The 14,182-nt window shown below is 41.8% G+C and overlaps 1 protein-coding gene across 1 annotated transcript in view; it reads left to right on the forward strand.

Moving 5' to 3' along the window:
* The window catches only part of CNTNAP2 (contactin associated protein 2), a 1,428,778-nt gene that overhangs the window by 493,721 nt on the left and 920,875 nt on the right, over nucleotides 1-14,182 (forward strand). The gene's annotated exons all lie outside the window — the stretch shown is intronic.

Here is a 14,182-nt window from a genome sequence, read left to right on the forward strand (position 1 = left end):
TTACGCCCCTGGTTGGTAGCTTTTGTGACAGGAGAAGCCCCATGGTATAGCACGATCCTGTCAGATCTCAGAAGCTATAAAAATATTCTGTACCTTTAAGGCTCATGTACTGTGAAACACAGTTTCCTTAAATAATGCTTAACAAACACATAGATATTACTACCTTCACAATGACAATTTTACTACAGCAATAATTTTTATGGCCTTACAATGATATATCTCAAACAAAAAAACTCTCTTTGTATGGAAATGAGTTAAGTGTACGATATACAAGGGGCTAGCTAACCCCCGAGTTAGGTTATGCCTTGTGAACTGCTTCTATAGCCTCATCTGTAGAAACATAAGCACAAAATATCCTAATGAGAAATCACATTATTTATTATAAAATAATAAATGATTATTGGATATACATTATTGTACTCACAAACATAAAGACCTTGTAATGAATTCTTAATAATTAACACAAAAAGATTTGTTTCTCTTTTTGCAACATTTCTCTTTTTTCTCCTACAAAATAAAACATAAAATTCAATTGCATACAATCACTTTATGATAAATGCCTACATTAAACAAGACCAATACTAATCTCTGTGAACACAAACCTGTTAGGGACGATTGTACTTCTCAACCAACCACCTGTTCTAAGGAGCATCAGTGGCATATGGTTAAGAGCAGAAGTACCCTAATCTGGAAGAACCAGGTTTGATTCCCCACTCTGCCACTTGAGCTGTGGAGGCTTATCTGGGGAATTCAGATTAGCCTGTACACTCCAACACATGCCATATGGGTGATCTTTGGCTACTCACAGTACTTCTGAGCTCTCTCAGCCCCACCTACCTCACAGGGTGTTTGTTGTGAGGGAAGGGGGGAAGGGAAAGGAATTTGTAAGCCCCTTTGAAGTCTCCTACAGGAAAGAAAGGGGGGATATAAATCCGACCCTTCTTCTTTTTCTTCTTCTAAATGAGAGGACAGAATGACCCATCATTAATTTCCTTAAATGCAAAGATGTAATGACTAACAGCTGTTACCAAAAGGAAGAAAACTCAATGTTCTGATTTAGCCCCAAGGGGATGATCTCAGAAGCTAACCAGAGTCTGTACTTGGATGGAAGACCACTAAGGAAGACTCTACAGAGGAAGACAATCTCAAACCACCTCTGCTGCTCACTGGCCTAGAAAGCCCCTTACTGGAATTGCTATAAGTCAGTTGTGACTTGATGGCTCTTTACACACATGGTAGCTTTTGTGGGCATGTTTGCAAGGCTGCAGTAAAACAATCTGTTTTCCAACCGTGCTGAGTCTCCCTGTGGACATCTCACGGAGGACTGTGGGCTGCAGGTTCACCAAGGATCAAAGCAAGCCATTTGAGGCAGTCAATACTTTCCCTGTTTCTCCCTTTGGAGGAAATGCATCAGTCACAATGCCTGTCAGCTGCCGAGGAGCACTGTGATTGCTACATGGCTTGTTTCTCTACATGAAAGGATTTCTATTTATAGAACAAATAAACAGCTGCAAAGTCAGGGCCACTCAAGAAAAGGTAAATCATCCTGTTTGGTTTCTGCTTGGTGCCCCCTCCCCCTTTGTGTTCTTGCTTATTATCTTTAAGGAACATGAAGGGGCAAATCTATCACCGATGGTCCGTGAGTTTAATGCGCATCAAATTACGCTGCAGTGGAACTGAACTAATGTAATTCAAAAGGAAGATAAGAATGCTGTCCTATTGAGAGTTACACTCGTCTAAGCCCGCTAACTTTAGTGGATGGGCAGCCCAGACAAGTGTTCGTCCAGTTGCTGCTTAAAGACTTCCAGTGAGTGGGAGCGCACCACTTCCCTAGGCAGCTGATTCTAGTTGCACAACTCTTACTGAAAAATATTTCTTACACAACTCTTACTGTACATTTTTTCTTAATATCCAGTCGAGCCTTTGTCCCCGTAATTTAAACCCATCATTATGAGTCCTCTCCTCTGCTGTCAACAGGAACAGCCCCCTGCCGTCCTCTAAATGACAGTCCTTCCAATGCTTCAAGAGAGCAGTCATGCTCCCCCTCAATCTCTTCTCCAGACTAAATATTGTCAAGTCCCTCAGTCTTTCCACATAGGGTTTGCTCTCCAGGCCCCTGATTATCCTCGTCACTCTCCTCTGCACTGACTCCATTCTGTTCACATCCTTTTTGAAGTGAAGCCTCCAGAACTGTCCACAATACAGCGTACGGCATGACTATGAAGAAAAAGAGAAGAGAATAAGAGTTTTGGATTTATACCCCACCTTTCTGTCCTGTAAGGAGACTCAAGGTGGCTTACAAGCTCCATTTTTCTGAGATGTTCTCTACCTGTCATATCTCCTAGTGTCATAAACAGTTCAGATGGATGCCATAACTTAATTCTGGACTTTGATACTAATGGGGAGGCCTCTGCTCGCCACATTCTTCTCCACCCACTCCCTAAACAAGTATGCATAGAAGGGAGCCACACCTTTCCTGAAGCCTCTGACATTTCACTCTGGATAACAAAAAGCCAAAGTCTTGGGAAGCCACACTTGTCCTTATCCTAACAAAGGGTATGCAAGCACTTCTCATCCTCAACACAATCAGCTTTCCTGATTCCTTTCTTCCCTAGCCTATCTAACCCTAACTTTCCCCGTCCTACTACTGGAGAACCTTCACTTTGAATTGGAATGCCCTGAGTTGGAAAGTCATCAAGATTGCCTAAAACTTAATCAAGAATTAGACTCTCCCTGGTATTGACTCATTTGAGCCATTTTTCCACAGTATTGTTCTCTCCTGACAACAGAACTTTGCTTTGTCCAGGGAAAGTCCCTCTCTTAGCAACATCAGAGCATCAAATCTTCCTGTAATTAGGCCCCCAAAACAAGGGTTCCTCACGTTTTGTACCCTGAGCTGCCTTTGGTTCAGTTGCACTGTACTCAGAGTCATTTCTCCGCAACTAGTGCAGGCGTTGGATCCTGCTTCTTTAGATCTTCTTCTCCTAGAACTAGTAAATGTTGACCTTCTTGCAAAAACCTGTACTATTCCAATCCTACCTTTCACCTCTGTCTAAATCCTAAACTCTTTGAAAACTGTTTGTGTACCTTTTATTATTTTTGTTTTTTAATAAAATGGTTCACTTCACTTGAATTTTGGTTTTCTGAGGATTTCTGAAGGGAAAACTCCCTGTACAAATTGTTAGAGATCTCAGAACCCATCCCCTCACATTGTACGGTCTGTTTCCACTAATTTCCCCCAACCAAAAAGGCAACAGAGAAGACTAATTTAGGTAACAATGAGCCCTGTGCTGAACTTTGTAAGGGAATCCATCACCAGAAAGATGAAAATTGGCACAAGATTATTGTCTTTGTTTCCCTTCCGCCCTATCATTTGATCAGTATATGCCTTTCTGAAGACCCTTGCCTATTCTGTAGACATAAAGCATAGCAATTGTAAATTTTAAACATGATTAATAAACGGTGAAATAGCCTTTCTCTTTTGTTTGCTCAGGAAGATGATTTGAAGCTTTTATCATCCTAGCCTTTTCCTAGATCTCCATTAATATATAATAATGATATATTTAATTAAATGTATGTTACTAAAGCACATGTCCAGCCGGTGGATTTGCATGTACATTTTTGTGCTTGTAAATCTGACATGAGTAATATGAACCAACTTCAGAAAAAAGGTGGAAGGAATTCGAGCTTTATTTAGATCCAGATCTCACAATTCATTCTCCCAATCAGGTTGCAGAAGAGTAGATTTCTATCACTTAAAGTCCATCAGCTCATTTCATATGGATGTATTACCTAGGTTTCTCCTGATGCTTTGATTCAGTTTTTATTAGTAGAATATTTGAAAAATTGTGAATATGTATTAATTTTCAGCTTCATGCTTTAATATAGGTGCAACATCAGTGCTGTGTGGTGTTGTCTTTGTACTTCTAAGTATATGGTAAAACACATGAAGTTTTATCATGCTTGTTAAGTACCGTCTATTTTGAGCAGCAGAGGTTGTCCAGGGTCTCAGACTGTATTCAGGATCTCAGACTGTATTCAAAAGTATACAGGATCTGTAGCAGGGTTGATAGCCACCGACAAACCTATGGGCCACCCCTGCCCTCCACCATATCATGAGAGCCAGTGTGATCTGTTGATTAAGAGCAGGTGGATTCTAATCTGGAGAACTGAGTCTGATTCCCCACTCCTCCACCTGAGTGGCAGAGGCTTATCTGGGGAACCAGATGTGTTTCCACATTCCTACATTCCTGCTGGGTGACCTTGGGCTAGTTACAGCTCTTTAGAACTCTCTCAGCTCCACCTTACCACTAAGTGTCTGTTCTGAGGAGAGGAAGGGAAAGGAGCTGGTAAACCACCTTGAGTCTCCTTACAGGAGAGAAAGGTGGGATATAAAGGTGGGGTGGGGAGCAGCAGTGGTGTAGGAGGTTAAGAGCTCATGTATCTAATCTGGAGGAACCGGGTTTGATTCCCCGCTCTGCCGCCTGAGCTGTGGAGGCTTATCTGGGGAATTCAGATTAGCCTGTGCACTCCCACACACGCCAGCTGGGTGACCTTGGGCTAGTCACAGCTTCTCGGAGCTCTCTCAACCCCACCCACCTCACAGGGTGTTTGTTGTGAGGGGGGAAGGGCAAGGAGATTGTAAGCCCCTTTGAGTCTCCTACAGGAGAGAAAGGGGAGATATAAATCCAAACTCCTCCTCCTCCTCCTCCTCCTCCTCCTCCTCCTCCTCCTCTTCTTCTTCTTCTTCTTCTTCTTCTTCTTCTTCTTCTTCTTCTTCTTCTTCTTCTTCTTCTTCTTCTTCTTCTTCTTCTTCTTCTATAAATCCAAACTGCTGCTGCTGCTGTTGCTCCTCCTCCTCTTCTTCTTCTCCTCCTCCTCCTCTTCCTCCTCCTCCTCCTCCCTCCCTCCCTTCCTTTCTTCCTTCCTTTCAGATCACAGCATCTCATGGGCGAGGGGGGGGAGCCACAATGCATCCCAAAGTTCTCTGATGCACAACTTGAGCAGTCACCATGCGCTTTAAGTAAGTTTAGCGATGGATTTTCTCTCTCTGGGTTACTGATATGTATCCTGGTAGGGCTCCAATGCCATTTGTTGCTGCCTGGTGTGCAGAAATGTGGCAAACAAAAGCTTTTCCCATCAGCACATCAGCATGTGAAAGAAAACATTGCTTATTAAATCACTGCATATCAATCACTTGTTAAAAGCACAAGAACTTTGGCAAGGGAAAAAGGCAACCGATGCTAGTACCTTTCGGGGCCCTGTGGCAGCCTCTGCTTAGCTAAAGTTAGTCATGACTCAGTCCCCTTAAAATCCAGAAGTCTTGTGACTAAGGAGTTCTATTAAAGTTTTAATGAGGAGTGAGCCAACTGGATTGGGGTCACTGTATTGAGGGTTTCTAAGGTAATTTTTCTTCCTGCGTTGGGTAAGTCACTGTGATCAAAGCAACAGCATTGCTAGGCAGAGATACAGCCTTTTTGATCTACTGAAGTTAGCTGGCTGATGAGGGTGTAGGACGGTATCCTGAGCCATGCCCCATTTCGAAGAGAATAAAACTTTCCCCATAACTGGGAACAGGGATAAGAAATAAAGGCAGTGGCAGAAAAGGAGCAATTTGCTTACCATTATGACTGTTTAGCACATCATTGAGTCGAATGGGGAGGGGGGGGGAGAGAAATAATGGGATTGAAATTAAGCTGTTTTCCTTTTTTCCCCCCAACAGAAGAGTGCTGCTATTATCCACATTTCAGTCTTCACAATTAGACTTTTATTATTCTCAAGCAATTTTGAGTTACTCAGTATGATGGAGCATATTATTAATAATCATCTCTTCTTTTGTGAGATCGTCACTGTGCCACAAAACACATCTGTGTTAACAGGAAGGGAGTGATTTAAAAAAAAACACAGTCTAATTGCAGGAGAAAATAAGCTAGAGTGTCGTCTTCCCTCTTTATGTTGGCTTGCGTCAGTTTTGCAGTCTACGCTATGCCCTGTGGAAGTTGCATGTCCTACTCCAAAGAGGAAAAAGAAGTCCGTGTGCAGCGTTGACATGAGGGAGGTGTGCAGCGTGTAGTAAAAGAAACACATCTGAGTTTCTGTGACCTCCACTGATTATGTAACCTAAAAATATTTGCATTATTTTGTATAATGTGCATAATTTACTCTGCTTCTGCTAGATGTCTGTGGGGGCAGTGAACTATACTGCCTGTTTTCTGAAGAACAGGACTAATTTTCCAGCCCCCCTTTTACCGTGGAAAGGAATTATGCCTCTGTGTAAACATCCCTCCTGCAGGGCTGTCGAAAGGGACTGGGCAGAGGAACAAAATTCTAAGACTCTTACAGCCCCATCTAAATGGCAGGGTGCCTGGACGTGGTGCCGCGAATACGCTGGCCCACTGCTCCCAAGGGTGCTTTCAAGTGGTAAAAATGCAAACAAGCCTTCCCACTGCTGGAAAGCCCCCATCAGGCTGAAGAAGAAGAAGAAGAAGAAGAAGAAGAAGAAGAAGAAGAAGAAGAAGAAGAAGAAGAAGAAGAAGAAGAAGAAGAAGAAGAAGAAGAAGAAGAAGAAGAAGAAGAAGAAGAAGAACAACAACAACAACAACAACAACAACAACAACAACAACAACAACAACAACAACAACAACAACAACAACAACAACAACAACAACAACAACAACAACAACAACAACAACAAGAACAAGAAGAAGAAGAAGAAGAAGAAGAAGAAGAAGAAGAAGAAGAAGAACAAGAAGAAGAAGAAGAAGAAGAAGAAGAAGAACAAGAAGAAGAAGAGTTGGATTTATATCCCCCCTCCTCTCCTATAGGAGAATCAGAAAGGCTTACACACTCCTTTCCCTTCCCCCCCCTTCACAACCAACACCCTGTGAGGTAGGTGGGGCTGAGAGAGCTCCGAGAAGCTGTGACTAGCCCAAGGTCACCCAGCTGGCGTGTGTGGGAGTGTACAGGCTAATCTGAATTCCCCAGATAAGCCTCCACAGCTCAGGCGGCAGAGCTGGGAATCAAACCCGGTTCCTCCAGATTAGATACACGAGCTCTTAACCTCCTATGCCACTGCTGCTCCTTAATGGACTTAAGCCTCTGAAAAGGTGGCATAAGTTCACTGCCCCAGTCGTTGGCACAGTGAGGGCAATGGCTGGAAGGAAGCCAGCTAGTGTCAACCCCTCCCTTGGCCATGACCCTGCTGTACTGGGGTGATGGGGCACAGGGACACTGGCACAGTTTTCAGTGCTATGTCCCACCACTGTGGAGTGCTGCGGTGACTTCACACAGGTCAGTTTTCAATTTCAATAAGCCTTTATTGGCATACAGAACATACAATATAAATACAGTTAAAATTACTAGATAAAACTTCACACTGGATCATAAGTTCAGCTCGCAAACCTCAGCCAGAAACTTTGCCACTGCGAGACAACAGTCAAGGTCATTGCAGTTTAAGAGCATATTTACTTTATCAAGCTCTGTCAGGGTTTTCATAGAGTCAATGATTTGTACTAATAAGCTGGATCTTGGTTTCTGGTAAAGTGGGCAGTGGAGGAGAATGTGTGCAATGGAATCCAACTGCCCTGGGCTGCAGGGGCAAAGCCTCTTATCGTTTGGTAGACCCTTGAGTCTTCCTCTATGGAGCGGGGATGGCATAATATTAAACCTAGCCAGCATGTAGGCTCTCCTATATATAGGGTTGGTAAGCGCTGCGATATAGTAGGCTGGCCACGTTCATTGGCGAGCAGGATTTGTTGGCCAAGCTCTGCAGTTGTTGATAATCCATTGCTAGTAGCCGCTCTTTGATGACGGCAAATGTCTCAGTAAGGGTTAGCATGTTCAGAGAGTCAGTATCATAGCCCAATTCCCCAATCTTTGTTATAACTGATGTGCACCATTTAGAATGATGGAGTTCTCTCAAGGTGAGTTGCGTCAGTGAGTTGTCGGAGCTTTGATAATGAATATGCAGCCAAAATTTTATGATGTTTAACCAGATAGTGGCCTCTATAGAGTATTGGCCAGATTCTAGACATAGGACTGCATATGGGACGCAGTTTGGTACGCCAAATAATTTATTCAGAAATTTAGAATGGAATGATCTGATGGCACTGTTGCTGGATGTTAGCCAAATGGGCGCTCCATAAAGCAGTTGGGCTCTCACCCTTGCTTTGAAAACTTGCAGAGCTGGAGGAATATATTGGTTGCCCCTAGAATGATAAAACCTCCTAGTGGCATTTGCGTTTGACTGGGCCCGAGCCAATATATATTTTTGATGAGTGGACCACGACAAGTTATTGCTAAACCAGAGTCCTAGATATTTGAAATGTTTAACTTGCTCAGTGTACCTCACACAGGTGCATTCACCCCTCTGACAGGGCAAGTGCCTAAAGAAGGATAAATCCACCAATGCGGCCCTGTACCACTCCCAGCGACAGATTCAGCCCCCTCCTTTGGATGCAGCCATTAGTGAACTTTGGGCTTGCAATAAAGTCAAACAATAAACCACCATCAACAAAATCTGCAATCATGAGCATAATCTGCAACCACAAGCATAAAACAGTAATCATAGAACACATTCTGAAGGAGAATCAATATACTGAACCAAATGCAGACTTTTTAGCAACTGCGACAAGGAGGCCAGAGAGGGGCATGTCTGAACTTCCAGTGCAGAGACAGGGGCCAATAGCATAGAAGGCTGTCTCACCTTTATGGCAATCCTCTTTATTTTGGAGGAAGGACTTGGAGGACAGAGAACCTGTAATGACAATCTGGGTGTCTGGGCAGGATAAAATGGGGACTTTTAAGTATCCTAGTCACTAATGATATAGGGCAGTGGTGGCGAACATTTGGCACTCCAGATGTTATGGACTACAATTCCCATCAGCCCCTGCCAGCCTGGCCAATTGGCCAGGCTGGCAAGGGCTGATGGGAATTGTAGTCTATAGCATCTGGAGTGCCAAAGGTTCGCCACCACGGATATAGGGTTTCTAATGTCAAAACTAGTACTTTTGAATCTATGCACAAGCCCTAGAACCCATGTAAAATCACAGTGGTATGTTGATGAAAGCAAACTACAGTTACTAAGGCAACCATATCAGTGGATGCTTCCAAACTGTTTCCAAAGATAGTCCCATGTCAAGCACAGTAGAGTAACCTTAGTGCAAGGATCCCTCTGACAAACTTCCACATCTTGAGAAATGGCCACAACTGGAAACCACTACAGTCGGGATTTCCCTTCTCCATCCGTAAGTCTGAATCTAAGTGTTCCCGACCCCCAAATTCTGTTGCAACTTAAGATAGATCACAAAATTGGGATGTGAAAGATTATCTCTGGACTCACGGTGTCTTTGACATCTGCAACAGCTGTTTATAATAGCATAAAGTGTAGAATTTTAGAAAAAAACTTGTTCCTCATTATATTTGGGGATTTTGTCATCCTTTGAGCACTCGGCATTTTACTACTATCAATCATCTAGCCAGTCTACAGCAACGCGGAACCTTTATGATCGTCAGGTTGAATATCTTACCTTCAGCCGTACTGTCTTAAAGATACCAGAAAATCCCCCAAATAAGCAGATTTTGTCCCTGCAGACTGCACTGTATAATAACTAGATCACATGTTATTTTTCTATTGCTCCTTCTATACTGATGTTAGGAACAAATGTCTCAATTTCTCTTTAATCAAATGGAAAGGATTTTCTGATGAGAATAAGGCACAGTTTCTCCTTTCTAGTCATCTTTACAGTTGCTTACAAGACTTAAAGAATCAAAACTCTGAGCTTGTGTTATTATCAAACTCTTTGTTTATATCCTGCTAATATGTCAATAAAGGTGTTGTAGTTGTTGAAAAATTGAAATGCAGTATAATCGCCATCTTCATTCAAACACTTCTAGAGCTTAGTTTTAAAAAAGGTAGAGGTACCTTGAGGGTATAATTTTCAATATCTTCTATTTGCTCTGGCTATACCTATTGTGCATAGGTATCTGTAATATGCTACAGAGAGTAATAAAATTATGCATTTTTATTAGACATAATAAATATGAATTGCCTTTATGATTTTAAGTGATTTCAATCAAAATTTAGGGACAGATTTTCCAGAGAATGTTCAGGTCATCTTTTTAGAAGTACATTAATACTTTTACTAGAACAAGTACTTAGAATAAGAGCTGTAGAACTATTGTCTGCACATATAATTTCTTTGCATTAGGGAACAACGTAACTGTTCCTTTTAAAAACTAAATATATCATACGTTTGTTTTATCTCCATGGCAAATAGAAGGGTGTTTCATACCCTATGACTCTGCCGTGTTGCAGATGAGAACAGGGGCACTCTTGTTATACGCTAGTACTTATTCCAGGAATCATAACCCTCAGTCCTTCTGTTCCATGTTGTTGAAGGCTCTAATCTATTTTCTGAATTCTGTATTCATTTACTCTCCAGGCCTCTGTCTTCCACCAATTTAGAGTCCAGGAGAGTGGTTTGAGAGTTCCCCCCTACTTTCAAAGCAGTGCAGGAATGCAGTGCCAAGATGCCTTTCAAAGCAGTGTAGGAATGCAGTGCCAAGATGCCTAGGAATGCAGTGCCAAGATGGATCCCATTCTCTGCACTGGCTCAGTGTCACCCATGAGGGCAGAAAAAGCTGCCTGGAATTGCCCTTGCAAACATAAGCCTTGCTTCACCTTTTCCCAAATAGATTTGCTGAAGGCAATAACTTTCAACCTATAAGGCCAGTTCCAAACTCCAGCCCTGACTCACATGCCTCCATAAGACAAAGGGTAAGCTAGCAAGGATCCCACCAAATATTAATCTTATTCTCTAATTTTTGACTCCTCCGAAGACCACTCTCATTTGCATTCAGCACTGTCCCAGAGTTATTATTAAATCAGCTTCACCCAAAAAGGCTAACTGATTCTGGGCACTCTCTGGCTTAGAACATTAAGCTAAGTGCCAAACCATTAAGTTTAACTATCCACTGTATAATTTAAGTGTCTAAAAGTTAACTGTCCTCCTCTTGTCTTCTCTTTGGGAGGTGAGAACCTCCTTTGTCCTGGGAGATTAGGGTCACTTAGCATAACCTGAAGGCCCATTTCACCCTATAACTAGCCCCCTTGCTCAGCATTCTGTGTTCAGTATTTCCCTGGACGTCTCTCTGTCTGGCGAATACTGCTCCCAATGTGATACCTTCTTCCTCCTTCTTCTACTGGAGTTTTGTGTGGGCTGCTGAACTTTGTTCATTAAACCAGTCCTTTTCAAGATATGGTAAATATTGCCTCTATTCTCCAAATCCCTACCTGTACCAGACCTTTGACCCTCAGCACTGTCTATATCCTAGGACTGTGTGAATTCTCTGCTGCTTTGATCAGTGCGCTCGTACATTTATTATTATTTTTTCCTTTTTAATAACAATGGTTAAACTTTTACTTTCATTTCCTGTAGATTTCTTGTGGAAAGCCATCTCTGTAAACTTCAGTGACAAAGATTTCAAGCTTATCTGGCCTCTCGCTGTGCTAGGTCTGTCCTGGCTAATTTCCCTGCTCCAAAAAGGGGCAGACCCCACCACTTTGGAAAACAGTAACATCAGGGAGGAGAATACTGAAGTTTCTTCTTTATGTATCTTTCAGCCCTGATCTGGAGTAGGATTGTTCAGGGTTACTATGAGACTCCAGATGTTCATGGATCTAACAGGATTCCCATACTCCCTCTGGAGCAACATGGACTATAATTGGCCATGCTGGCAGGGGCTGATGGGAATTGTAGTCCATGAACATCTGGAGTGCCATAGGTTGGCCACCCCTGGACTAGGACATGGGAATTAGGACAACATGTATCCTATGAACTCCATTTGTAGGAAGATGGTCTGTAAAATAGAGTCTGTATCCTTATATGACTATGAAAATATCTTTCATATTTCTTGCATGCTGGGAAGAAGAAAGATAAGCATTTGAAAGAGGAGTAGAAAGTGATTGAAGTGATTCACAAAATTAGAGATAACTCATCAAGGCAGAAAAAAGAGATTGGGGTGGGATGGGTTACAGGGAACCGTCAAAATCCACTAGCAGCATCAGCAGTGGAATTTGCTAGATGTATTGTGAGTGAAACAAAAGGGGAGAAAGAGCGCAGGAGTGTTAGCAGAAGTCACACAAGCTGTGATGAAATGATCTGAAGACGAAATCTAAAATCAAAAGAGTCCCACAATAAGAACCGGAACTCAGTTGCCTCCCACAGGCATAAAAGGGAAACTCTCTGCAGTGGAAAGCAAAATGTGACTAGACAATATGCCAAATAGGTAAAAAGGAATCAGGGATGCAGAAAACATGGCAAATAATAATAAGCCATATCAAAAGAAGTGGGAAACTAAAGAAATGTCAATGCTCAGACTCTAGTAACTCTGTAGACCCCATCATTTCTTTCTCTCTAAAAATCAGGCATGTGAGGACCTGATCGGATCAAGACCATGGCACAATGGTTGGGAGATTAAACCTCTCCCACCTCCTATTTTCCAGATTCTCTTGGTGTAAACTTACATTTGGAGCAGTAACTATACTTTTCCCCAGTGGGGCAAATAGCAGTTGCTTAAGGAGGGGGCTTAGACTGCCTGGTGAGTCAAGTGCAGCTTTTTCCAGTCCAAGTTCTAGATTCATCTAATGTAGGATTGTCAACACCCCACTGAGAAATTCTTGGAGATTTGTGGGCAGAGACTACAGAGATGGATTTGTGGAGGCAAGGGACTGCAGCAGAATGTAGTGCTACAGAGTGCCCCATTTTATTACATTGCAAACGTTCCTTGCTACCATCTTATGTGATCTTAGGCTGTGAGTTAGGTTTTTGGAGGCTCATTATTAGATGACCCCCTCAAGAACATCATTGCGCAATGAAAAATTCACGGCTTAGGGTCAACCGAAGACTATCACATGGTCACTGAAGTAACAAAAAAACTTCTGTCTTGAATCTAGGGCTCATGGTGGCAGTCGATTTATGCCTGGAAAGTATTATTTCATACTATTGGTGCTCCCCCTCCCCAACAAAGAATTCCTGTACACAATCAAATAGCAGGTTGAGAAGAAGACTACAGTTGAATCCCTTTCACTGACATTAACATAAGCAGGATGAGTTATATAGCCGTGTTTACAGTTCTACAAGCCACCAATGACAGTATGAAGTGGCACGCTCCAGATTTATCACCTCAGTAAGGACTAGTCCTGTGAAGGAAGCATCCTTTGATTAAACTATATCGCTTTGCTACATTCTTAAACTTCAGAGTAATTTAATAAATTTAGCTAAGGCATTATATATGGGCATTTATAAGATATTATATGTCTCATAATTATAAAGCTGTTGAAGCAGCATCTCTCCATGACAAGGCAATAAAACATTATACACACCAACCTAACACAACAGGAGTCTTGTGGCACCTTAAAGAATCACTACATTTTACTTCCACATAAGTTTTTGTGGACTACACCCTACCTTTTCAGAAGCAATGAACTGATGCTCACTTGTTTCTGTAGGAGATTTGGGTGGAAAGATCATGGGGTCAAGGGATCAGTAAATATGAATGTACAGGTAATCCTGTAAATTTCAAAAGTATTCAGAAAGAAATACAGGGAATATAAACTATTTGTGTTCAGCTAACTAACACCTGTGGTGGATGTCAAAGGTTTTATTAAGATTAACATAGGCATGAGATAAGAATTATGAGATAAGAGGAGGAGAGAGTATAAAACTTGTGAATGAATGTTAGTTCAACAATTTCACAGTGGAATCCCCCTTTGGTGTTAATTTGTTAAAAAAACCTGTAACCTTTGAGTTAGAAACAGAGTGTAGCAGAAATGTTTTCTGCTTCACCATTTCATTAACAAGAAAACATTAGAATATTCTCCATTTCATTAACATATGAATATGCATATTGATTAGAATGATTTTAGCATGAAAATTCATGGAGCACAAAAACAAACTTCTCTTGTTTCAAGCATCTAAATCCAAATTCATCTCCTAGAGACAGTTTGAATAGGAGTACTTCTTATCTTTAAAAATGTAACACCTTTAAAAAAAAACCTGGCTTTTATTCAGTTCTGCTGTTCTTGGCAATCTTTTTTTATTTTTGAAAGGGCAGAGAAAATACAAGTAAACTCTGCCAATTGCTGCCAGGAAGTAGTCAAGAGAATTAATTCCTCCATGAA

The sequence above is a fragment of the Sphaerodactylus townsendi genome, linkage group LG11 (genome assembly GCF_021028975.2).
Source record: "Sphaerodactylus townsendi isolate TG3544 linkage group LG11, MPM_Stown_v2.3, whole genome shotgun sequence".
NCBI lineage: Eukaryota > Metazoa > Chordata > Lepidosauria > Squamata > Sphaerodactylidae > Sphaerodactylus > Sphaerodactylus townsendi.